General features: G+C 41.5%; 1 long non-coding RNA gene across 1 annotated transcript; it reads right to left on the reverse strand.

Annotated features, from left to right (window-relative positions):
- Positions 1-47: 47 nt before the first annotated feature.
- LOC138852772 (uncharacterized) lies at positions 48-26,872 on the reverse strand. The gene is made up of 3 exons (XR_011392077.1): positions 26,566-26,872; positions 23,103-23,242; positions 48-198 (listed from the first exon to the last, which is right to left on the reverse strand). It is a non-coding gene; the product is annotated as an uncharacterized lncRNA (long non-coding RNA).
- Between the last annotated feature and the right edge of the window lie 818 nt (positions 26,873-27,690).

The following is a 27,690-nucleotide window of genomic DNA, read 5'->3' on the forward strand; positions in this document are numbered from 1 at the left end:
AGGATGTGTTGTATTCTCGCTCTTTATGTTATTAAGTAAACTATAGCCATAGTTCCCATTTTTATTTGTACCCTCTTATGCCATTCCTTATTCTGTTAAGCACTGGGATAATACAGGATACAGGCTCACTTGCTGGGATACCTCAGGCAGCAGAAGTTTTTTCAATGTGCCAGCCATGTCCCACTGAGGCAGGGTGACCTAAAAAGAAAAACAAGTCTTTTTTATATATAGTGATGTATACAGGAGAAGGGGTTACTAGCCCTTTGCTACTGGCATTTTAGTAGCCTCTTATGACATGCATGACTTTCAAGGAAAAATTCTTTTCTTACGGTTAGATGTAATGGTGTAGCAGTGTGGTACAGCTGTCTAAGGCATGGAACAATGATGTATAAAGCCAGGATTACCTATACATTTATCATTTACAAATTATAGTAATGGTATAGACATGTACAATATAGTACAGTACAGTGGTACCTTGGGATACAAAATTAGTTTGTTCCAGAAGGCTGTTTGAGTGCTGATACTAAACGAATTTGTTCCCATAAGGAATAACGTAAATTAGATTAATCCATTTCAGACCCCCAAAAATAGACTTACAAAAGCACTTACATAAATACACTTGCATAATTGTTCAAGTTTTGAGCTTTGTATCCCGAGGTACCACTGTACTTTAGTTTGGTTAGTGTGCATCTAGTGGGCCAGAAGTTTTAATATAATATTATATAATATTAATTATGAGGCTTGTATATAACAGTGATGTTGATATGTCAGGAAGATTGCAAAACTCAAACATTTATTATAAAACTGCAATAATCATCATCATTACAAACTGCAGAGAGAATCCCATGACAAACTTCCATACATCCAAAGGACAAAGTAGAGCAATATGGAAAAATAGACACAAATAAAGTGTAAGGTGATCCTTTATTGACTGTGTTTCACACACACACTGGCTTTATCAAGATGTGTTTGTGACACTGTGGTTTTATCAAGATGTGTTTGTGACACACTGACTTTATCAAGATGTATTAGTGACACTGTGGCTTTATCAAGATGTTTTCTACGTTCATGTAGCATCTCACTTTTCCCTGCCCACCTGGGAAGTTCCAGCTGTTCGAGTCTGTTCTTTCTCACTCCCTTGTGCGAAAACCCAACTACCTACAGTAGCTTCCCGGTCTCTTTTTCTTGACCACTTCTGCTCTCATTCTCATGCCATCACAGTGTACACAGATGGCTTGAAGTCTTCTGACGGCGTCTGATTCGCAGCAGTGTTTCCAGACAGCGTTGTGCAAGGGCATTTACTATCCTCGGCTAGCATTTTTACTGCTGAATTGTATGCCATTCTTGCAGCACTTATCCATATTGCATCTATGCCTGTGTTATCATTTGTGGTTATTTCAGACTCCCTTAGTGCTTTACAGGCTATACGAAAATTTGATACACCTCACCCCCTAGTTCTCCATATCCAACTTTGGTTATGCCATATCTCTACTAAGCATAAAGATATTGTTTTTTGTTGGGTCCCTAGTCATGTTGACGTACAGGACAATGAAGAGGCAGACACTGCTTCGTGGTCAGCAGTACATGACCTTCCAGTTTCATATTGCTGGAGACCTGGAGAGAGTTTCGGAGGTCAACGTCCCCGCTGCCTGGTCTGTGACCAGGCCTCATGGTGGAACAGGGCCTGATCAACCAGGCTTTTACTGCTGGCTGTACGCAATCCAACGTACGAGCCACAGCCCAGCTGGTCAGGTACCGACTTTAGGTGCCTGTCCAGTGCCTGCTTGAAGACAGCCAGGGGTCTATTGGTAATCCCCCTTATGTATGCTGGGAGGCAGTTGAACAGTCTTGGGCCCCTGACACTTATTGTGTTGTCTCTTAGCATGCTAGTGATGCAACATCCTCCCAATGAAAAGCAGGGTGCTTTTCATTGGGGGATGTTGCATCGTCTGCTGAGTCTTTTGCTTTCGGAGAGAATGATTTTCGTGTGCAAGTTTGGTACTAGTCCCTCTAGGATTTTCCAGGTGTATATAATCATATATCTCTCCCACCTGCATTCCAGGGAGTACAGGTTCAGGAACTTCAAGCGCTCCCAGTAATTGAGGTGTTTTATCTCCATTATGCATGCCGTGAAGGTTCTCTGTACATTTTCTAGGTCAGCAATTTCACCTGCCTTGAAAGGTGCTGTTAGTGTGCAACAATATTCCAGCCTAGATAGAACAAACGACCTGAAGAGTGTCATCATGGGCTTGGCATCCCTAGTTTTGAAGGTTCTCATTATCCATCCTTTTTTTTTTTTAGCAGATGCAATTGATACAATGTTATGGTCCTTGAAGATGAGATCTTCCGACATGATCACTCCCAGGTCTTTGACGTTAGTTTTTCGCTCTATTGTGTGGCTGGAATTTGTTTTATACTCTGATGAAGTTTTAATTTCCTCATGTTTACCATATCGGAATAATTGAAATTTCTCATCGTTGAACTTCATATTGTTTTCTGCAGCCCACTGAAAGATTTGGTTGATGCCTGCCTGGAGCCTTGCAGTGTCTGCAATGGAAGACACTGTCATGCAGATTTGGGTGTCATCTGCAAAGGAAGACATGATTCTGTGGCTGACATCCTTGTCTATGTCAGATATGAGGATGAGAAACAAGATGGGAGCAAGTACTGTGCCTTGCGTAACAGCTTTTCACCGTAGCCACCTCAGACTTTACTCTGTTGACTACTACTCTTTGTGTTCTGTTTGTGAGAAAATTATAGATCCATCTACCAGCTTTTCCTGTTATTCCTTTAGCACGCATTTTGTGAGCTATTACGTCATGGTCATACTTGTCGAAGGCTTTTGCAAAGTCTGTATATATTACATCTGCATTCTTTTTGTCTTCTAGTGCATCTAGGACCTTGTCGTAGTGATCCAGTAGTTGGGACAGACAGGAGCGCCCTGCTCTAAACCCATGTTGCCCTGGGTTGTGTATTTGATGGGTATCTAGATGGGTGGTGATCTTGCTTCTTAGGACCCTTTCAAAGATTTTTATGATATGGGATGTTAACGCTATTGGTCTGTAGTTCTTTGCTATTGCTTTACTGCCCCCTTTGTGGAGTGGGGCAATGTCTGTTGTTTTTAGTAACTGTGGGACGACCTGTGTCCATGCTTCCTCTCCATAGGATGTTAAAAGCACGTGATAGGGGCTTCTTGCAGTTCTTGATGAACATGGAGTTCCACGAGTCTGCCCTGGGGCAGAGTGTATGGGTATGTCATTTATCACCTGTTTGAAGTCATTTGGTATCAGGATAACATCAGATAGGCTTGTGTTTACTAAATTCTGTGGCTCTCATAAAAAAAATCATTTAGATCTTTGACTCTCAGTCTGGTTAGTGGCTTGCTAAAAACTGAGTCATATTGGGACTTGAGTAGCTCACTCATATAGAGGTGTTCCATTTATTGACTATTTTGCTGTAATAGCTACCCACCTTCACACCCTTGTCATCAGTGTTGTGGCTAGGAGACTACTCTCTCCCGTCTTCGCATTAGCCACACTCGTCTTACGGGTATCTCATGGAGAGGTGCCCTGCTTTCTGTGAGAATTGTCAGGTTCCAGTATCAGTTAGCCACATTCTGTTAGTCTGCCCACTCTATTAACAAGCATGCAGAATTTACCCTCGTCGTCGTCTCCGCTCTGTTGCTCTCTCTTTACCTTCCCTTCTTGCTGATGGACCCTCCTTTAATCCGGACTCTCTCATTGACTTTTTGACAACAACTGATTTATTCCACAAACTCTGATGATAATACCTTTAGCACTCCCCTCAGCCCTTTCTACATCAATCTCTTGCTACCCTCTACCCCTGCACTATCCACTGCCCCGCTGTTCTCTGTAACCTACTAATCATCCCTCTCCCTTTTGCCACCCGATACCCTCGCTTCCTTTCCTGCCCTGCAGCGCTGTATGGCCCTTGTGGTTTAGTGCTTTTTTTTATTATAATAATACCCCAGCTCCCCTTCAGGTGCTGTACAATCCCTACAGGTTTAGTGCTCCCCATAATTTTTTATTAACACATTGGCTGTCTCCCACCAATGTAGGGCAGCCCGAAAAAGAAAAACTTTCATCATTCCCTCCATCACTGCCTTGCCAGATGCGTGCTTACACTACAGTTATAAAACTGCAACATTAACACCCCTCCTTCAGAGTGCACTGTACTTCCCATCTCCAGGAATCAAGTCCAGCTTGCTGGTTTCCATGAATCCCTTTATACATGTAAATGTTACCTTGCTTACACTCCAACAGCACGTCAAGTCCTAAAAACCATTTGTCTCCATTTGCTCCTAACATGCTCACGCATGCTTGCTGGATGTCCAAGCCCTTCGCATACAACATCTCCATTACCCCCTCCAACCTTTCCTAATCTCCCTCTCTCCTACATACTCTAACCTGAGCCTCACTATCCTCGTAAAAGCTCTTCACTGCTCAATACAAATACATAATATAAATTTTGAAGCAGATAACTACCAGGACATACCATCACTACCTAACATGTTAATGTGCCTCAAGATCTACCGTAGCATGGGACAGTAGGCCTACTGCCATACTTCTCTAATATTTACACTTCTGTTTCTCCAGCCTATAAACTGTGGGAATGCTTGAAGTTCCTAAACCTGTACTCCCTAGAATGCAGGAGGGAGAGATACATGATTATATACACCTGGAAAATCCTAGAGGGATCAGTACCAAACTTGTATATGAAAATCTCTCCCTATGAGAGCAACAGACTCGGCAGACAGTGCAACATCCCCCCAATGAAAAGCAGGGGTACCACTAGCACAATAAGTGACAACACAATAAGTGTTAGGGGCTCAAGACTGTTCAACTGCCTCCCAGCATACATCAGGGGGATTGCCAATAGACCCCTGGCTGTCTTCAAGCAGGCACTGGACAGGCACCTAAAGTCAGTACCTGACCAGCCGGGCTGTGGCTTGTACGTGCAGCCAGCAGTAACAGCCTGGTTGATCAGGTCCTGATCCACCATGAGGCAGGGGCATTGACCCCCGGAACTCTCTCCAGGTATACCAGATATGATGTATCACAATAAATTCTGATACAAGATTATTGTTGTCTTAATCCCCTCAAGGGAGGTTCCTTGATGCTAGTGATGGGCTCTTGATCTAGGGAATTGGATCTGTGCTCCAGTTCCCTAAATTGAGTCTGAATACCTTCCACCCCCCCCCTTCTACATGCGCTGTATAATCCTACGGGTTTTTATCGCTCCCCCATGATTATAATTGTCTTAATAAAGTTAGTTATTCTGTGTCTACAACTACAGATCCCCTCAAGGAAGGTTCCTTGACACTGGTGAGGGGCTCTTGATTTAGGGAATTGAATCTGAGCTCTAGTTCCCTGAATTAAGCCTGAATACCTTCCACATCCCCCCCACAGGTGCTGTATAACCCTACAGGTTTAGCACTTATGCTTGATAATACAACTACAGATTGCACCTATAACATTGCACTTTGGTGCCATCTCGTATAAGGAAAATGATAGTGCTTGGCATCATTAAGTCACTACACTGCATTTGGGGTGCCATTTAGTGCAGGGAGACAGCACTGTATGACCTGGGTGGGTTTAGCATTTAGTTTTGATAATGGTAGTTAATGAAAAATGGCACTAGGTTGCCATCTATGGGAGGAAGAATACACTAAATTAGTTTATTTTTTGCACAATAGATGACACTAAAAATTACTAATGAAAATGGCACTTTGGCTGCCATCCATTGTTGGAATTATTTACTAAATCTAGTTCAGTTTTTGCATAATAGATGGCACTATAAGTTAACGAAAATGGGAGGATAAACTAGTTTGTTGGATTATGTATTGGTAGATAAAAGACTGTTGAGTAGACTTCAGGATGTACATGTTTATAGAGGGGCCACAGATATATCAGATCACTTTCTAGTTGTAGCTACACTGAGAGTAATAAAAGGTAGATGGGATACAAGGAGAATAGAAGCATCAGGGAAGAGAGAGGTGAAGGTTTATAAACTAAAAGAGGCAGTTAGGGTAAGATATAAACAGCTATTGGAGGATAGATGGGCTAATGAGAGCATAGGCAATGGGGTCGAAGAGGTATGGGGTAGGTTTAAAAATGTAGTGTTAGAGTGTTCAGCAGAAGTTTGTGGTTACAGGAAAGTGGGTGCGGGAGGGAAGAGGAGCGATTGGTGGAATGATGTAAAGAGAGTAGTAAGGGAGAAAAAGTTAGCATATGAGAAGTTTTTACAAAGTAGAAGTGATGCAAGGAGGGAAGAGTATATGGAGAAAAAGAGAGAGGTTAAGAGAGTGGTGAAGCAATGTAAAAAGAGAGCAAATGAGAGAGTGGGTGAGATGTTATCAACAAATTTTGTTGAAAATAAGAAAAAGTTTTGGAGTGAGATTAACAAGTTAAGAAAGCCTAGAGAACAAATGGATTTGTCAGTTAAAAATAGGAGAGGAGAGTTATTAAATGGAGAGTTAGAGGTATTGGGAAGATGGAGGGAATATTTTGAGGAATTGTTAAATGTTGATGAAGATAGGGAAGCTGTGATTTCATGTATAGGACAAGGAGGAATAACATCTTGTAGGAGTGAGGAAGAGCCAGTTGTGAGTGTGGGGGAAGTTCGTGAGGCAGTAGGTAAAATGAAAGGGGGTAAGGCAGCCGGGATTGATGGGATAAAGATAGAAATGTTAAAAGCAGGTGGGGATATAGTTTTGGAGTGGTTGGTGCAATTATTTAATAAATGTATGGAAGAGGGTAAGGTACCTAGGGATTGGCAGAGAGCATGCATAGTTCCTTTGTATAAAGGCAAAGGGGATAAAAGAGAGTGCAAAAATTATAGGGGGATAAGTCTGCTGAGTATACCTGGTAAAGTGTATGGTAGAGTTATTATTGAAAGAATTAAGAGTAAGACGGAGAATAGGATAGCAGATGAACAAGGAGGCTTTAGGAAAGGTAGGGGGTGTGTGGACCAGGTGTTTACAGTGAAACATATAAGTGAACAGTATTTAGATAAGGCTAAAGAGGTCTTTGTGGCATTTATGGATTTGGAAAAGGCGTATGACAGGGTGGATAGGGGGGCAATGTGGCAGATGTTGCAAGTGTATGGTGTAGGAGGTAGGTTACTGAAAGCAGTGAAGAGTTTTTACGAGGATAGCGAGGCTCAAGTTAGAGTATGTAGGAAAGAGGGAAATTATTTCCCAGTAAAAGTAGGCCTTAGACAGGGATGTGTGATGTCACCGTGGTTGTTTAATATTTTTATAGATGGGGTTGTAAGAGAAGTAAATGCGAGGGTCTTGGCAAGAGGCGTGGAGTTAAAAGATAAAGAATCACACACAAAGTGGGAGTTGTCACAGCTGCTCTTTGCTGATGACACTGTGCTCTTGGGAGATTCTGAAGAGAAGTTGCAGAGATTGGTGGATGAATTTGGTAGGGTGTGCAAAAGAAGAAAATTAAAGGTGAATACAGGAAAGAGTAAGGTTATGAGGATAACAAAAAGATTAGGTGATGAAAGATTGAATATCAGATTGGAGGGAGAGAGTATGGAGGAGGTGAATGTATTCAGATATTTGGGAGTGGACGTGTCAGCGGATGGGTCTATGAAAGATGAGGTGAATCATAGAATTGATGAGGGGAAAAGAGTGAGTGGTGCACTTAGGAGTCTGTGGAGACAAAGAACTTTGTCCTTGGAGGCAAAGAGGGGAATGTATGAGAGTATAGTTTTACCAATGCTCTTATATGGGTGTGAAGCATGGGTGATGAATGTTGCAGTGAGGAGAAGGCTGGAGGCAGTGGAGATGTCATGTCTGAGGGCAATGTGTGGTGTGAATATAATGCAGAGAATTCGTAATTTGGAAGTTAGGAGGTGCAGGATTACCAAAACTGTTGTCCAGAGGGCTGAGGAAGGGTTGTTGAGGTGGTTCGGACATGTAGAGAGAATGGAGCAAAACAGAATAACTTCAAGAGTGTATCAGTCTGTAGCGGAAGGAAGGCAGGGTAGGGGTCGGCCTAGGAAAGGTTGGAGAGAGGGGGTAAAGGAGGTTTTGTGTGCGAGGGGCTTGGACCTCCAGCAGGTATGCGTGAGCGTGTTTGATAGGAGTGAATGGAGACAAATGGTTTTTAATACTTGACGTGCTGTTGGAGTGTGAGCAAAGTAACATTTATGAAGGGGTTCAGGGAAACCGGCAGGCCGGACTTGAGTCCTGGAGATAGGAAGTACAGTGCCTGCACTCTGAAGGAGGGGTGTTAATGTTGCAGTTTAAAAACTGTAGTGTAAAGCACCCTTCTGGCAAGACAGTGATGGAGTGAATGATGGTGAAAGTTTTTCTTTTTCGGGCCACCCTGCCTCGGTGGGAATCGGCCAGTGTGATAATAAAATAATAAAAAAAACTAGGGTAGACTAAATTAAATTTTTTTCAGTTCACTTTTTGCTCAATAGATGGCAAAAAAAAAAATTGAAAATGGGAGGATAAACTTGGGAAGACTAAACTAAATTTATTTTAGTTCACTTTTTGCTCAATAGATGGCAAAAAAAAAAAGTTGAAAATGGGAGAATAAACTAGGGGAGACTAAACAAAATATTTTTAGTTTATTTTTTGCACAATAGATGGCACTGAAAACTAATAATGGAAATGGCACTTTGCTGCCATCTATTGTGAAAATTCTGAACTAAACTTTTGGTTCATTTTTTGCACAATAGATGGTGCTGAAAATTACTAATGAAAATGGCACTTGGATGCCATCTAGTGTGAGAATTATGAACTAAAAATATTTTATTCAGTCTCCCCTAATTAATCCTCCCATTTTCAATTTTTTTTTTTTTTTGCCATCTATTGAGCAAAAAGTGAGCTAAAACATATTTAGTTTAGTTTCCCCTAATTCATCCTCCCATTTTCATTATTTATAGTGCCATCTGTTATGCAAAAAATGAACTAAAGATTTAGTTCATATTATTATAATCAAAAAGAAGCGTTAAGTCACAATGGCTATACAGCGCTGCAGGATTGGGAAGGAAGCGAGGGTATTGGGTGGCAGAAGGGGGGAGGGACGATCAGTAGGTTACAGAAAACAGCGGGGCAGGGGATAGTGAGGGGGTAGAGGGTAGCAAGAGATTGAGGTAGAAAGGGCTGAAGTTATCAGAGTTTGTGAAGTAAGTCAGTTGTTGTCAAAAAGTCACTGAGAGAGTCCAGATGAAAGCTGGGTCCATCAGCGAGAAGGGAAGGTAAAGAGAGAGCAGCAGAGCGAAGACAACAATGGAGGTAAATTCTGTGTGCTCCTTGATAAAGTGGGCAGTCTAACAGAATGTGGCTGACTGATAATGGAACCTGACAATTCTCACAGAGAGGAGCAGGGCACCTCTCCATGAGATATCCATGAGTAAGACGAGTATGGCCAATGCGAAGACGGGAGAGAGCAGTCTCCCAACCTCGACACTGGTGACAAGACGGCCAGTAACCTATACTCGGTTTAATAGATTAAAGTTTGTGACCGAGCATGGTAGACCAACGTTGTTGCCAACGGGTGTGAAGGTGGGTTCATTTAGACTCCATGATGAGGCCTCAATAAAGAAGTTCACAGCTGACCTAGAGACTGTTGACTGGCCTACAGAATTCTCCAAGGCCAATGGTATTAATGACTGGACAGACATTTTTCTTAACAAATTACTTAGACTATACAACAAACATTGTCCTATAAAAACGAAACAGATCACAAACAAACGGCTTGGTTGCCCATGGCTAACCAGCACCATTCTGAAATCCATTGACAAGAAACACCAATATGAAAAGCAATATAGACAGGGCTTAATACACAAAGATATTCTTAAACACTCTTCATCAGTTCTCACCAAAGTAATAAAGAAAGCCAAACAACTGTACTACTCCAGTAGATTCACAGACACTAGAGGAGATATAAAAAAGACCTGGAAAACACTCTCTCAGATTCTAGGGACCCACAAACTGAAAAAAAACAAGAATATTGTCCTAACTAAACCTAATGAAACACCACTACATCCCACTGACACAGCTAACAAGATAAACGACTTCTCAACCATAGGATCTAATCTCGCCAATAAAATCCCACATACCAATGCCCATGCCGGGGACTACCTAGATGGGAATTTCCCAGATTCCTTCTATCTTGCACCAACTGAGCCCACGGAAGTCACCGAGATTATAAAGTCACTTAAAAATAACTCAGGGAATCTGTCTCATGTCCCACCATCATTGTACAAGCGAGCAGCCCATGTCCTTTCGCATGCTATTTCATTACTTTTTAACAAGTCACTAGAAACTAGCACCTTCCCGAAACTACTCAAGATGGCAAGGGTTACACCAATACATAAAGGTGGTGACCCTACCATTGCTATTCAAAATCTTTGAGAAACTCGTGCACAGGAGACTATATTCATTTATAACGTCACAAAACATACTCAACCCCTGCCAATTTGGATTCAGGAAAAATATGAGCACTAATGATGCAATCATAAAATTGCTGTGGAATATTTTTGATTTTCCGAAGCTATAGTGCCTAATAGGTGTTTAATGTGTCGATATGAGTCAAAAATGTATTTGACAATAGGATAGAACCAAGAGTTCCCTTTGCGCATGCGCGGATGTGCGGGGGTATAGGTTGACTCGGGCCATGGGGCTGGCAGGAGTGTTTTGAATGTGGTGAGGAGGCTGTGAAAACATGGAACCAGGAAATTGGCATTCACGGCGGCCTAAGGATTAATATAGGCCTCATTTCATAATAGGAAGTGTCATAACTGGTCCTGGTGAAGAGTGAGGGAACGTGATTTATGGGACCACCGTAAAAAGGTGGTAAAATTAGTGAATAATGTTCGACCGGGGTGTGACTGGTGCGCGGCCATTGTGTGTGTCCAGGGGAAATACCCGTGTGTTAATCCTCACTCATCGGCCTCAGATCTTAATGGAGTGACCTCTAATGTGTATAATAATTATGAGACGTTAAATCGTCCTGTGAATGGTAATGTAATCAGTGATAATAACATTGAGTTAAGAGAATGCAGGATGTGAAATAGATCGCCCTGCTCCGAGTGAATGCGTGATTCTCGTACCGGGGATAATGAAGCTTTATGGAATCACGACTTCTAAACCGGGACAAACCGACGGATACCTCGTCCTGCCGGAATAAGAACCATGTCGGTGTAGCAGGACTTCGAAATGAGATGGGAATGGAGGAAATAAGGAGTATCAATCACCCACAGTTAAGTAACCTTTCTAGTTATAGCAGACTGATGCTGGCCAGTTAGGTATGTTGTGATTAGATAGGTTATGAGTGATCCAGCTACATCAAGTGACCACCAGAGAATATCTGGTAAGTGGAGAGATTATGTACAAGTGGTTTTCCTTGATGGATATATCCATGTGTAACCTACCCCCCCCCTCTTCATTCAGTTACACTAATATAATCTATACAGTCCACAATTAATTAGTAGCACCGTACTTGTGGGTGCTATCCAATCCATACTGGTCTCGGATAGATATGGATAAGATTGTGAGGTCGAAGGAACCACTTGCCGCGACCAGGGGTGGTTAAGTTTTCTCACATGTCTACACGGGGTGACTACGGTAAACAATATGGTTGTCTCCCAATGAGTTTACTGGTATGTATATAATGTTGAGGTACATACAGGTAAGCACCCTAGAAAATTTTCCATAAGTGTCAACGCTGGGGCCACATCGCCAGGAAATGCCCATCTAAGTCACACTGGTGTGCAGTGTGTGCCAATGCTCATCCTTCTGAACGGTGTTATGCTATGATCAAACAGCAACAGACTGTTGCTAAACAATGTATCAATTGTAAGACCTCAGGAGTCACAGCAGCTCATGCTGACTGCAGTGTGAGGGCTGATCGCATCGCAGCCAACCACACTTCACCCTGTACCCCTCATAATGGCCCCCCAGGACTACCAGGTACCTCGGGTCTGAATACTGGCTCATGCCTGCCCTCAGACAATGGGGTTGAGCACCTCACCTGGGGAGTACGTCAACAGACCTCCATCACGTCGGCTGTCAATACCAGCCTAGCTGAGTCAGCTGACAGTCAGCCAAATAGCTCAGCTGACCGGGACTTCACGTCTCCAGATGTTCCAAGTCTTGCTCCTGTGGTATACAACCTGATGTTGCGCATAAAAATACTGGAAACACAACAATTTCTCCTGAAACAACAACTTGAACAACACAAGGAAAGATGTGTAGAGTGTACCAATAACAAGATTGTCACAATTTGTGAAAGCAAGTGTAAGGCTGCTGAACAAGGTGGTGGTGGTGTTCTTAATCACAGAAATGACGAATATAATACTTGTGTTGATAACTGTAGTGAGCATCATAACGAAGGCTATGGTGTCAATGATGTTAGTAATAGTGATGACCGTAATATAAGTGGTGGTGAAGAGTGTGATGAGGGCAATGGTGTCTATAATGTTAGTAATAGTGATGAGCGTAATTTAAGTGGTGGTGAAGAGTGTGATGAGAGCGGTGGTGTCTATAATGTTAGTAATAGTGATGAGCGTAATTTAAGTGGTGGTGAAGAGTGTGATGAGAGCGGTGGTGTCTATAATGTTAGTAATAGTGATGAGCATAATATAAGTGGTGGTGCAGAGTGTGATGAGGTTAGTCACATAGACATTAATGTTGAATACAATACTGTTGACAAATGTAATGAACACAATGTTGGTAGTGGCGCTGGTGATGACAGTTGTAGTGTTGCGTGTAATGTTAGTGGAGGAGGGAATGTGAGTGGTGGTGGTGTCACCTATCATACATTCACACATAAACAGCGTCATGCTCTGGGTTTACGAAGACTCCCACGAGGCCTTACAACTGGAAGTGCACTTACAAAACTCATGGACAAGGGTAGCACTGTTGACATTGATAAGGTCTGCTATTTATATGAACAATTTTTTTCATTATGCTGAGAAACTCAACAAGATCCCAGGACTACTATAATGGATCAAAACTCGTATAAACTTTCTATATTAAGCTGGAACATTGCATCACTTAGAAAAAGACTTCCTGAACTTCATCATATAGTAACCACCGAACCCATTGATGTTGTGTGTCTACAAGAGTGCAGAGTCCCTGAAAAATCCCAACCCCCTAAATTACCATCATTTGTTGCATATAACCTCAAATCTACTAACTCTTGTGTTCTATATATTAAAAAATCACTTCCCCATCACCTTCTTGCACACAAGAAAACAGAGGGGCTACAATATCACGGTGTTAGGATTTATATAGGGAACTCTGCTCTCAACATATTTAACTTGTATGCTCCTGCTGATAAATTTAATTACTTGGAGCTCCAAACTTGTGCTCATTCTGAGCCTACTCTTATTATTGGCGATTACAATGCGAGACACAAAAGCATTGGAAACTCACAGTTTGGTAATCGTAATGGCAATCAACTGTTGTCACTCTTAAACAGTCATGATAATGTCCAAATTGTAGGTGACCTTGAACCCACACATATCTATGGAGGCGTCCTTGATCTGTGCCTGGGCTTCAACATTACTTCTGCCAGCTGTGAGTCTTCCATTGTAACAGATATAGCGTCTGATCATTTCCCTAGGCTAACCTCTCTAGATATTGGTAATACTATCCTTCCTGGTGGGATATTCAAACGGAAACGTTTTAATGTTCCCACAGATCAGCATGATGACTTTGTTGCACATGTGACTGACTGGTATAATTCCTATGAGTGTTCCTCTGTAGAGACCTTTAACAATGATCTTGTGAGCAGTATTCAGAACTACTTAGAGCCGCCACTGCAACCTCTTGGTACTCTAAACCCAACAAACTTCCATAATAATCATACCTCCTTCAAAAACCATACTCATTACAATGATTCTAAACTTCGTACACTGAAACGTACTGCTCGCAGACTAGGCCTAGCCTATAGAAAACATCGTACCCCTGGAATGCCGAGGCTCTTCCAAACTGCCCTTGCTGCTGCCAGAGAGCGTATGACAGAGCTGCGGCAAACCGACTGGGAAAAATTTGTCAACGGTCTTAATGCTCACACCCCACTTAGCCGGGCATGGAGGGACATAAATAGAATTAAGGGTAACCGAACTGGGCAGATCGCGCACCCTCATCCCTTGCATAGGGCAAATGAGTTAGTCAGTGCTTGGGCTGCTACATCTAGCTATGACAATCTTCCCAGTACCACACAGGCAAAATTAAATGACAAATATGATGCAAGGGAGAGACTTGTTTGCTTTATGCTCAGTAAGGCAGATGATTGCAACATTCCTTTCACTAATTATGAACTTGATGCAGCGCTAACTAAGGGCAACTCCACGTCTCCTGGTGAGGATGGTATTACTTACAACATACTCAGATTGCTGTGTCGAGTACCAGGTAATCCATTACTTGAATTATATAACATGAGCTATGTAACTGGGGAGCTCCCTCAATCTTGGACCAACAGCCTCATCATTCCAATTCCTAAGCCCAATCAACAAAATGCATTTCGCCCAATATCTCTTACTAGCTGCTTGTGTAAAACATTTGAGAGAATGATTCTTAATCGTCTCATGTACAGAATCAAACAATTTTTGTCTCCCCGGTTACATGGTTTCATGCATGGAAGGAGCGTGCATCATTGCATAGCCACCTTTCTCACCCTGCACACTGACAGCTCCTACACTACCTTCCTTGACCTTAAATCCGCTTTCGATGTAGCCAATCGACATGTAATAATTAGTGAACTTGCCAGAATGGATGTTGGAGGATGGCTTCTCCGCTGGATTAAAGGCTACCTGTCCAACAGAAAATCGTCTGTGTTGTTCCAGGGACATAGAAGTGTAACTAAAGACTTTGAATTAGGAACCCCACAGGGAGGTGTGCTCAGTCCCACACTGTTCAATATTCTAATTAATGCATTACTTAATGCTATGCCTAGTCAGCCCCATAATTATGTGATTAGTTTTGCTGATGATATAATGATTCACACCACCGGATTCTCCAACACCCAAAACATTCTTAATCATGTACTAGCCTCGTGTCAGGACCTGGGGTTGATAATCTCTACTGCTAAAACAAAGATACTCAATAGGCGTCCTCCTCGACAGAGAGGCACAGTTCGTCAGATCCAATTGCATGATGGGTCTCTTCTAGAATATGTAAGCAGATACAGGTATCTAGGCTTTGAGGTTCCACTACTTGGACCTGTTGTAACAAGACTTTGTCGCCAATACAAAGAACGACTAAGAGCACTTAGAGTTGTGGCAGGGCTTCACCCCAGGTATGGTGCTAATGTTAAAATTGTGAAAATGATGTATCTTGCTTATATTAGATCATTGGTTGATTATGCTGCGCCACTACTTGCTCTTGTGTCTGACTGGAAGCTTGGAGGGCTGGAAAAACTGCAGAACGAAGCAATGAAGATCATCCTAGGATGCCCTCGTACTGCCAAAATTTTAAATATGCAAAAAGAACTTGATATTCCAAGCATCAGAGATCGTGTTACTGAAAGAAATATCCTAATTGGGGTTAATATGCTCAGGCAAGCTCATTCAAACCCCTGCACAGAAGCCCTCCAAACTTTCCTCAGCACTGGTGAACACTCCTCCAGATGGATCGAAAAGACTGGAACCGACCTCCGCATGAATCAGATACATGATCTATGTCAAGTAAGACAACAGCGGCACTTCTCCGCTCCATGGAATATTACCCCATTCCAAACTACCATTCCTCCATTTCCCCCCAAACTACTTCTTAAATCACAACCAAAACTTCGCCTTGAAGCCAAACATGAGGCCTTAAGCTGTATTGATAACTTAGTCACACAGCACACACTCTCGCAAATTATTTACGTTGATGGTTCTGTTCACCAATCCACTGGTGCAGCTGGTAGTGCTGCTGTTGTCGTACAGAGTGATGGCTCTCTTAAAGAAATTGGAGCACGCATCAATAATTGGGCCTCTACCCTTCAGACAGAACTGTTTGCCATACTCCTTGCACTGAAATGCATCTATGTATCAAAGATTGACAGTTTAATTGTAACTGATTCTCTGTCATCCATAAATGCTCTCAACTCATTAAGCATAAATTGTGGCATGCTTGTGTCAGAAGCCAGACACAGGTATGGTAGGATTGTGGACAGTGGAGTCAGAGTGCATATGCTGTGGATTCCATCTCACATTGGTCTTCAGATGCATGATAGAACTGATAAATTGGCTAAGCTGTATGCTTTCAAAGAGGGAGTAGATTACAATCTTGGCTTGTCAGGTAGTAGTTTGAGAACAATAATACGAAAAGAACTTCAGCTGAATTTTATGGACTTAAGGCTCAGGGAGATTGACACCAGTGAGTCCATCTATCATCATTCTATCATGCAGGAGGAGCCACATGTCTATGGTGCATCCAACAAAATAAGCAGACTCTTGGATGTCACTACCGCCCGGCTCCGGCTGGGTTACAAGTATCTTTGGCAGGTTAAATCACCACCACCAGATGTAGACCAAACGAAATGTAAACTTTGCCAGATGGATTATTGTCACACCCTGCGTCATTATGTACTGGAGTGCGATAAAATTAATGAATTTAGAAACAACTCACTCAGAAGTGTTCAAGAAATGGCTAAGTATTTTATCCACAGTGGTATATTACAGACCATTCTGGAGAAATACCCTGACTTTGCTAGCTGCAAATAAAGCATTACCACATATGTGCACGTGTGTGTGTGTGTGTGTGTGTGTGTGTGTGTGTGTGTGTGTGTGTGTGTGTGTGTGTGTGTGTGTGTGTGTGTGTGTGTGTGTGTGTGTTTGTGTGTGTGTGTGTGTGTGAGTATGAGTGTGTGTGTGTGTATGAGTGTGTGTGTGTGTATGAGTGTGTGTGCGTGTGTATGAGTTTGTGTATGTGTGTGTGTGTGTGTGTGTGTGTGTGTGTGTGTGTGTGTGTGTGTGTGTGTGTGTGTGTGTGTGTGTGTGTGTGTGTGTGTGTGTGTGTGTGTTTATGTGTGTGTGTGTATGAATTTGTATGTGTGTGTGTGTGTGAGAGAGAGAGACTCAGCAATCAACATTTGCACCAATAACTCACTACAGTTGTGACCGGGTGTGGAAGTGTGAATTGCTCATTACTCTAAAATTTGTTCATGATTGCAGCCATGTATAAACGTAAGTAACCATTCTTACAGTATTCATTACCTTTGTAACTTGTGAGTTCATTACCTTTGTAACTTGTGAGTTCATTACCTTGTACCTAGTTCAGCCATCAAAACTTTGGAGCCCGGTCCCTGGACCCATTGTGCACCTCTGTAATCTGTAAATACCTTTGTAACTTGTCATGATTGTGACTAGACCTACCTGGAGTTCATTACCTTTGTAAATTGTGAGTTCATTACCTTTGTAAATTGTGAATTCATTACCTCTGTAACTTGCTCAGCTATCAAAACTTTGAGGCCCAGTCCCTGGACCCATTATGTACCTCTGTAATCTTTTGACTACCGCCCACAGGATGGGTATAGGGTGCATAATAAACGTATTAAACTAACTAACTGTCTCCCAATGAGATTACTTGTATGTATATAATGTTGAGGTACATACAGGTAAGCACCCTAGAAAATTTTCCATAAATGCTAGATCTGCTTTACACAGCATTGGAAAATAAGGAATATCCACTAGGAATTTTTATTGACCTAAGAAAAGCTTTTGACACAGTAGACCACGACATCCTACACCACAAACTTGACCATTACGGTATAAGAGGCCATGCGCTTGCTTATTTCAAATCTTACCTTACTAATAGGTATCAGTATGTCACCATTAAAGACACAGCATCAACAACACGACCACTTGATACTGGAGTTCTGCAGGGAAGTGTCCTTGGTCCCATGCTCTTCCTCATATACATCACTGATCTTCCAAACGTATCCCAACACCTGAAACCCATTCTCTTTGCTGACGACACGACTTATGTCATCTCTCACCCTAATCTTGCCACCCTCAACACCATTGTTAATGAGGAGCTGATCAAAATATCGACTTGGATGACAGCCAATAAACTTATGCTTAACACTGACAAAACCTACTATATTATGTTTGGTAGCAGAGCAGGAGATGCACAAATTAACATTAAGATCGACAACACTCTAATTACCAGACATAATGAGGGCAAATTCCTAGGCCTATACCTTGACAACAACCTGAATTTCAGCACCCATATCCAACACATAACCTAAAAAGCATCCAAAATGGTTTGGATCCCAAGATACGATACTACGTGCCGCAAAATGCCCTTCTCACACTATACCACTCACTTATTTATCCATACCTCACCTATGCTATTTGTGCTTGGAGATCAACTGCAGCAACACACCTAAAGCCAATAATAACCCAACAAAAAGCTGCAGTAAGAATAATCACTAAATCCCATCCCTGGCAACACCCCCCCCCCACTCTTCATAGATCTAAACTTACTCCCTGTTCAATACATCCACACTTACTACTGTGCAATCTACATCTACAGGACCTTAAACTCCAATATCAACCTTGACCTAAAACGCTTTCTTGATAGTTGTGACAGAACCCACAGGCATAACACCAGACACAAACATCTCTACGATATTCCCCGTGTCCGACTAAACCTTTACAAAAATTCAATGTATGTCAAAGGCCCTAAAATCTGGAACACCCTACCTGAGAACTCTAAAACTGCAGACACATTCATCACCTTCAAAACTACCATTAGAAAACATCTTATCTCCTTGATACACCCCGTCAACTAACTACACGAATACCACCTGGTGGTTCACACTTACACTCACTCACCCATTTGACCATAAACAGAAATATTAATCTCAATCTTAAAATAATAAATCCTGTGATACTCCAATACTGAAACTATGTACTGTGCCAAAACAAAAGCATTCACATTGCTAAACTCACAAACTAGTATTTAGTCACTTAGCCATAATACCAACTTACCTCATAATTTGTAATATTTTAAAATTAAGAATTAAACTAAGTCTGCCCGAAATGCCTAGCCATGCTAGGTGTTCTAGTGGTACACTCTGTAATCATTATTTTACTACATGTAAACCACACAATAACCAAATTCTGCAAACTCAGCATTGTAATCCTTATAGAGAATAAACTTTGAATTGAATTGAATGTTTGTTTTTGTTGTTGTTAAGAGTCACTATGGCTCCTACACAAACTTCTTATAAGTAGAAGATGGACATAAATAAACCAGATAAATAGAGGCCATCCTTTCAAGAAATGACTTGAAATAATGCATTAAAACTGGATAAATTTAAATTTAAAGACGATATAGAATAGTAGTGATTTAAAAATAAGATACGACAAGGACCCCAATGGAAATAAATTTGGTACACCCTGAGTTTCGTATGCTTCGAGTTTAGAACTGTTTTTTCGGCTCAATTTTGTCCCGAATTTCACACTGTGCCTCGTGTTTCATCCCACATGCCAGACCTGTCCACCTGCCTACCTCCCCACGCAGCCATCGTGAGTCTGAAGAATTGAGACACTTATGCAACACATGGGAATCTTTATTGAAGAAACGTTTCGCCACACAGTGGCTTCATCAGTCCAATACAACTCATCTCACCGCAGTATATAAGCCACCTCTCTGGCCCTATTCTGCACTTCCTACAAGAGTGATGGACTGAACACATCGTTTCCAGGTTGAGGGACTGATTACCTCGAACTTCTCCTCTCCTTACCCATTTCTACTTTGTATTGGACTGATGAAGCCACTGTGTGGCGAAACGCTTCTTCAATAAAGATTCCCATGTGTTGCATGTCTCACTTCTTCAACTTGTCGGTTTTCAAAACCATTCATCACATCGTGAGTCTGCCTGGCTTTGCTTCTCCTCGAGTGAACATTACATTATATACTAGGCATTTAAAGGGCCCTAGAGTGATAAAATGCATATACAGTACACTCATAACTGCATATCAGGGTTTTATGTTATTTATATTGTTTATTATGTGATATTAGATGAATTATGCTAGATAAATAACCCATAGAGCTGATAATAACGTCATATTGAAGTACTATTTTGTCATGCCTCCTGACAGCAGGAACAGATTAATTGGATTTACATTATTTCTTATCAGAAATATTGCTTTGACTTTAGTATGTTTCGACTCTAGTACTAGCTCCTGGAATTTATTAATTAAGTACGAAACTTGAGTTACCACTGCATCTTTATTTCTACATGTACATTACAAGGTAAACAGGCCTAGCTGACATCAATGACATACTTGTTATGCTGATCATTTCGGACGTATTAGGTAAGTTTTGTCCCAGGATGCGACCCATACTAGTCGACTAACTGGGACAGCATGTGTCTTATGGAAACACCTCCCTAATGTTTTCCAGCTGTACCAGAGATTCGAACTCCGGACCTCAGTGTGTGAGCTGAGTGCGCCAGCAATTGAGCTACGGGACACATTGAGCTACTACACACGTCGTGTGAAAATCAAGCCAGCAAATGGAGCAATTAACAACTCCACCTTTGTCATGTAGGGGGGTATTGGTTTGGGGAATATGGGGGTAAGCGGAGGGAGTCAGTAGGTAGGGGACAGGCGGGCGAAGTGGTAGGAGAGATGATTAGCGGAGGTTGGTAGGTAATGTGAAGTCACTGGTGACTACAACTTCCACCTTCCATTACTCTACCCACCACACTACTCACCCTCTCACTACTTTAACTAAACATAATAAAATATAAGAAATAGGAATAGCAAATAACGGGGACCGTGAATATTACTATTCTACTCAAACACAGTTTATTATTAAGTCTTTGTATAATAATATATTTGGGAACAGGAGAACATTATTGTGGTTTAGATAACTAGGGTGGTACACATAAGCAGTGAGACAGGGAATACAATCAACTTGACCAAAATGAATATAACTTACAATATAGTTCAGAGGACAGTTCACTACAGGAACTAAGCCACAGGTCCCAAGACCTACACAACACGAGTACTGCGCCAAGCCAGTACTCTGCCCAGTGCCTCCAACAGTCTCCTCCAGAGACTTCAGCAGCCTTCTCCCGAGCCCTGCGCCCCAGCAGCAGCTCTGCTTGAATCTCTGCTCAGGAGCTCTGCACCCCAGCAGTAGCTCCGCTCGAATCTCTGCTCAGGAGCTCTGCACCATAGCAGCAGCTCTGCTCGAATCTCCGCTCAGGAGCTCTGCACTCCAGCAGCAGTTCCGCTCGAATCTCCTCTGCTCAGCTGTTCCTTGGGCTTATATCGTGGTCCAAGCACCCTCCACAACCATGTGTACGACCTGACGCCTAGGTCTGACGCCGTCAAGAACAAAAGACCTCAGACGTGGGCTTGGCTACAGACGTTTGCCAAGGCAAGGTGTGACCATATAATTGGTTAAATTAGGTCTCCCTAGAGACCTCACAAGCCCAGCTGAACTACATCACACCTTTAGCTACTGCCATAAGTACCTGCTTGCACATCAAATTTGTCTTGATCTGCTCATTGAAGGACTCCATCATTGTCATTTGCACTGATGACACTGAAGCATCTAAGCTCACATATGACTCTACAGTCAAGACCCTACAAGCCAGACAGTTTACCATATTTCCATCTCCATTCTTGAAGGGAAACAGATCAGTCTTTATGAAACAGCATGACAAGATCCTCAGCTGAAGCACTGAAGACATGTGTCAAGGAACAAAACACCTGGGCTTCAGTAGATAGCATTACCAAAACCTATAATGTCTAAAGATAAACATCACTTTCTCAGACATCTCCGTGGCTGCCCAATAACTAATAACTAAAAAAATAACTAAAATAACTAAAAAATAAAATATAAATTATAAATTATGAAAATAACTAATAGCAAAAAACTAAAAAATAACTAAAAATAAATAAAAAATAACTAAAATCAATTAAAATTAACTAAAAAATAAATAAAAATAAGTAATAACTAACAATAACTAAAAAGAAGTAATAAGTAAAAATAACTAAAAATATAATTAATATAACTAAATATAATAAATAAAAAATAACTAAAATTAACTAAAAAATAAAGAATAACTAAAAATAACTAACAAAAATTAACAAAAAATAACTAAAAATATCTGAAAATAACTGAAAGTTACTAAAATTAACTAATAACAAATAACTAAAAATAATAAAAATAGCTGAAAAGTAAATAAAAATAACTGGAAAATAACTAAAAATCATTAATAACTAAAAATAACTGAGGAGGGAGAGAGGGACACACAGGTAGAGAGGGGGGAGGGAAACACACACAGGCAGAGGGGGGAGTTGAGGGGCATTCACACAGGTAGAGAGGGGGAGGGAGAGACACACACAGGCAGAGAGGGGGGAGGGAAGGACATACACACATAGGCAGAGGGGGGAGTTGAGGGGCACCCACACAGGTAGAGAGGGGGATGGAGGGACACACAGGCAGAGAGGGGAAAAGGAAGGACACACACACAGGCAGAGGGCGGAGTTGAGGGGCACCCACACAGGTAGAGAGGGGGATGGAGGGACACACAGGCAGAGAGGGGGAAAGGAAGGACACACACACAGGCAGAGGGCGGAGTTGAGGGGCACCCACACATGTAGAGAGGGGGATGGAGGGACACACACACACAGGCAGAGAGGGGGGAGGGAAGGACACACACACACACAGGCAGATAGGGGGAGAGGTGAGGCACATGCACAGGCAGAGGGGAGAGGGACACACATAGGCAGAGAGGGAGGAGGGACACATACTGGCAGAAGGGGAAGGGAGGGACACATACAGGCAGAGAGGGTGGGAGGAAGGGACACATACAGGCAGAGTGTTTATTTTTTAATAACAAACACTTTGGCAAATTTACATAGCACTTTCCCACTACCTTCCAGATCCAACAAAGTGGTATTCAAATGGCCAACATATGACTTGAAGTCATTTGCATTTACTTGAAATGTCCTAAACCTATCCAACACATATTGAACAAAGGACACGTGTTCATCCCACGTATGAACAACTACAATTATAACAGTCAGGTAACCTTTCAAAAATATTTCTAAGACATCAATCTGCCTCACTTTAACAATTAAACAATAATACATACCAGGTAGTTTCCACAGGCTTCCTATTCTAGTTTCCACTTGCTGCCTCAGGTTTGCACTCACTCCCTGTGATTTCGACTCACAGCTTCTGGCTACCTCTTCTTGGCTATGGCTTCCCTTACTTCAAAATCACATTCATCAACTGTAAGACAGAAGAAACAAATGCATTTCAAAAATCTAAGAAACAAATTATTTCTATAAGAGATATTTAACATACTTAAAGCCTTTTCAAATCCACAATCTTTGTAGCAACTTTTTATCAAGAGCAAATGGATAATTTTCAATAACAAAAACTTTGGCAAATTTTCTTGCCACTACCTACGTCATGACCCAACAAAGTTATACTAAAATGGCCAACAGATGATTTCTAGTCATTTACATTTACTTGAAATGTACTAAATCTCTCCAAGAGATATTCAAAATGGGACGCAGGTTCATCCCATGTATTACAAACTAACTTCAGTTATAACAACCAGGCAAGCTTTAAAATTGTACAAGAGCCTCATTGATAAATATTATAAAGATAGAAATCTACAATACTACATACTTGGTAACTTTAAAGAGACCTACTTTACAAACCAAAAGACACGGAAACTGAAATGTCTGCTGTGACCCTCGAAAAAGAAGGCATGATCATGGACTTTTCATATGATTTACAAGGCCCTAGCCAGAATTCCTTGTAAAATAAACTGTCTAGCCTTAGATAAAATCCTCCATGGTAAGGTCAGCATAAGAGAAGTTTGTGTTATTGCAATGGGCTCAGAGCTGCATCTACAATTTAATGCAATGATGCCAAAACACAGCATCTTTCAAGAGAATCATCATCTCCCAGACACCTACATACACTTAAATACCCAGTGTAATCGTTGCTTTTAACAAAATAGTTAAGCAGTACGGTCCATTATTCCAGAAGTTAGATGCTTCAATGGGACACATTTGTATAGCTTAAGGGAGATTAGAATATACAAAAACATGCATACCATACAGTTCTTTCCTCTAGTTGGTGCAAGCAGCTTTCATGCGATCAGGTGAAGACTGCTTCGGCCATTTTGTTGTCTTCTCATCATTGTTGATTTTCAGGAATGCTTTGTTTTCCAATTCACAGGTCAGTCAATGATCTATGATGAACTCTGCCCCTACAATGTTCCTGGGAAGGAAAAAAAGAAGAGACCGCACACAAAAGAAGCAGTTGGCCGCAAGTCTAAACTCCCTTCATACCAGTTATGACCAAAATGGTCTTTGGAAAACACAAGAACCTCTGGTCCAACTGGTACTAACCCTAGGAAATCCAGGTACAGAACCTCTGAAGAAGCCTTTTAGGTTCCATATAGTGTGGGTGTCATAAGAGTCTTTGTTGAACTCTTCAATGACCGAAGGACAGACGCTCCATCTTGCCCCTTAATATAAACATCTGCTGCTAACACAGAAAAGAAAGGGATGAGCATAGACTTTTAACTAGATTTACGAGGCTCTGTCCAAAATTCCTCGTAAAATAAACTGTCTAGCTTTGGATAAAATTCCTTCAAAGTAAGGTCAACAGAGGAGAACATGCTTCTGTTCCTGCAGTGGGCTAAGAATTGCAAGCATTGATGCCAAAAAACAGCATCTTTCATGAGAATTTTTATCTCCCAGACAGCTACATACACTTAAATAACCAGTGTAATCCTTGATTTTAACCAAATTGTTCAGCATCTGCTGCAGCCTGGTCCCTAAACATCTTTCTGCAATATGGCTGTAGGTGGTCCTGTTTATTGCAACATGTACAGCAATAAGGTTAAAAAGCCTCCAGCCCACAATGGGTGGAGCCCTTGACCCTGGGGAACTGGGCTCCTCCTAGCTGTTCCCTGTAGTCCTGGACCTGTGATGGCTGACTTAAAACTTTCCTGGGCATGTACTGGAGAATTAGGCTTATTAACCCTTTCAGGGCTTCTGACGTACTAGTACGGCTTACGCACCAGGGTTATTGACATACTAATATGCCTAAACTCTAGCACCTTCAAATCTAGTGAGAGAAAGCTGGTAGGCCTACATATTCAACCAGGTGACATTGTGTTGATTGATACTGAACAACATCGAACATTGTGGCCTCTGGGCAAAGTATTGACATTGTACCCAGATGCACAAGGTGTTGTCAGGAATGTCAAAGTGTTGTGTCGTGGCCAGGAAAGTTTACGCACAATTAATAAATTGATTCCCTTGGAATTAAATGGTGTTCAATCAAACGCAAATGAAAATCTGAGGGAAAGTGACACGAGTGATATGGAAGATAACGCTGACCAAGTGATGCCGGAAGATGAAATCGTAGTAAGACCTACTAGGAGAACAGCCACTCAAGCCAGAACCGGCTGGAATCATCTCCTAAAGGAAGGAGTAATTTGAGTCGTTTAGCAATGAACTCCGGCCGGCCGCAGTGTGGAAAATAATGTATTTTCCAGAAGAAATACAGTGTATTTGTTATGTAAATTAGTGTAACATATTGTATTTAATAAAAATTTATATCATAAAAAATGGGAAGCCTGTGCCTGCGCAGAGGACTCGCCATGTTTGAACTGGTTAACACAAACGTTAGTGAATATTGGGAAGAATTTTCGTGCTCTAGAGGTAAAATTGGGCTGACATCTCTCAAATAGGAGGCGAAATTGTTGGATGTGCATTCCTGCATAACTTGAGATATCAGGCGACTGGACAAGACAGCTCCAGGAACCTCAGATAAGTCTGTTTATGTTTAACTCTGGCCAGTGTTATTTCACGTATAGACAGTGAGGTTTTCTGAGTATGATACATATTAATCTCCAGTCAAATTGGTGAGTGATATTAAGATATTCTCCTTCTGTTATGTAAATTGTTTATATATATATATATATATATATATATATATATATATATATATATATATATATATATATATAATCATTTATTAATTTTAATATACAGTCCACAAATTTATATATTTGCCAGAATTCCTGGTGAGTTTACCTGGAGTTTACCTGGAGAGAGTTCCGGGGGTCAACGCCCCCGCGACCCGGTCTGTGATCAGGCCTCCTGGTGGATCAGAGCCTGATCAACCAGGCTGTTACTGTTGGCTGCACGCAAACCAACGTACGAGCCACAGCCTGGCTGGTCAGGAACCGACTTTAGGTGCTTGTCCAGTGCCCGCTTGAAGACTGCCAGGGGTCTGTTGGTAATCCCCCTTATGTATATTTCATTTGTAATTATAGGTCTAGAGCACCTTGTGGATATGACAGTTGTCGGTATCGAAGGGGGACATTTTTGTGACCTAGGTGTCCCAAATTCCTACTTGTCTATGTAACTCTGATAAATAATAAATATCTTTGTTATCATTTACTGTTATGTACATAATGAGTTACATTCAGATAAATGCAATTTTCCACACTTCTAATAAGTTATTAACTAGCTATCTGCTGCGCAGCTGACTGAACCAGTGTCATATCTTACTAGACGTACCTGGGTATTTGTAGCTGACCCATAACTTTATCCCTGGCTCTTGACAAGGCTGCAACCCGTTATCGCTGTCTTGATTGAAGTCGTAGTATTCTATGGTGCACTGTTAGTCTATAAAGATAGTTCTCAGTACACACTGTTACATTACACTGTCTTTCAGTCTTCGTCCTTTCACAGTAATGTCAACTGAGGAAGATAGGTATACTTCACTGTATTTGTTCTACCGCAAAAGTTGAGATTGTCTCTGATGTACAGAAACGCGCAATTTGCTTGCACCAGTACGTAAAGCAATGTACCCTGTGGCGCGCCCTCTCAGTCCTTACTGCCTTCTTACAAAGGATCTGCTGATTCCAGCGTTATTTCCCTTCCTTGCTAAACGCTGCAACAGTAGTTAACACATGATGCTTGATTTCTTGCTGTCTGGGCATAGAAAACAGTTTATGATAGCCTCAACTTGTGAACGAAGTGGGTGCAGAATTTTCTATAATTTTCCTGCTAAGTAAAGAGAGTCCCTTTTCCTCACTTCAGTATCACTCAATTGCAGAACACTATGGTGCAAGGAGAGTAAGTAACTTCTGACTGGTACACGGTGTAGCATCTACTTCCAATTACTGATCATGCGGAAGCAAGAGAGGCTATTAGCCCCTCTGGAGGGCTGAGTCCCACAGGGGGCTGAAAGGGGCTGATACCCCCACCTCTTGGGGAAAATTTCTCCACAGCTACTGTCAGCGAAGATGATTCACACTTTTGAATCCGAATTAGCAAATCATGAATTATAAGTGACAATATTACAAATAATAAAATTATAATAATAATAATAATAATAATAATAATAATAATAATAATAATAATAATAATAATAATAATAATCATAAATTACCCACTAATTACCCAACAAAAGGCTGCAGTTAGAATGATAACAAATTCTCACTACAGGCAGCACACTCCACCAATATTCAATACACTCAACCTACTCACCATACAAAACATCCATACTTATTACTGCACCTATTACATACATAGAACACTCAACTCTGATATTAACCCTCCCCTCAAACATCTCCTTGCCAACCTCAACAGAACACATGACCATAACACAAGGCACAGATCACTCTTTGATATTCCTCG

This window comes from Cherax quadricarinatus, chromosome 16 (genome assembly GCF_038502225.1).
Source record: "Cherax quadricarinatus isolate ZL_2023a chromosome 16, ASM3850222v1, whole genome shotgun sequence".
In the NCBI taxonomy this organism is placed as follows: Eukaryota; Metazoa; Arthropoda; class Malacostraca; order Decapoda; family Parastacidae; genus Cherax; species Cherax quadricarinatus.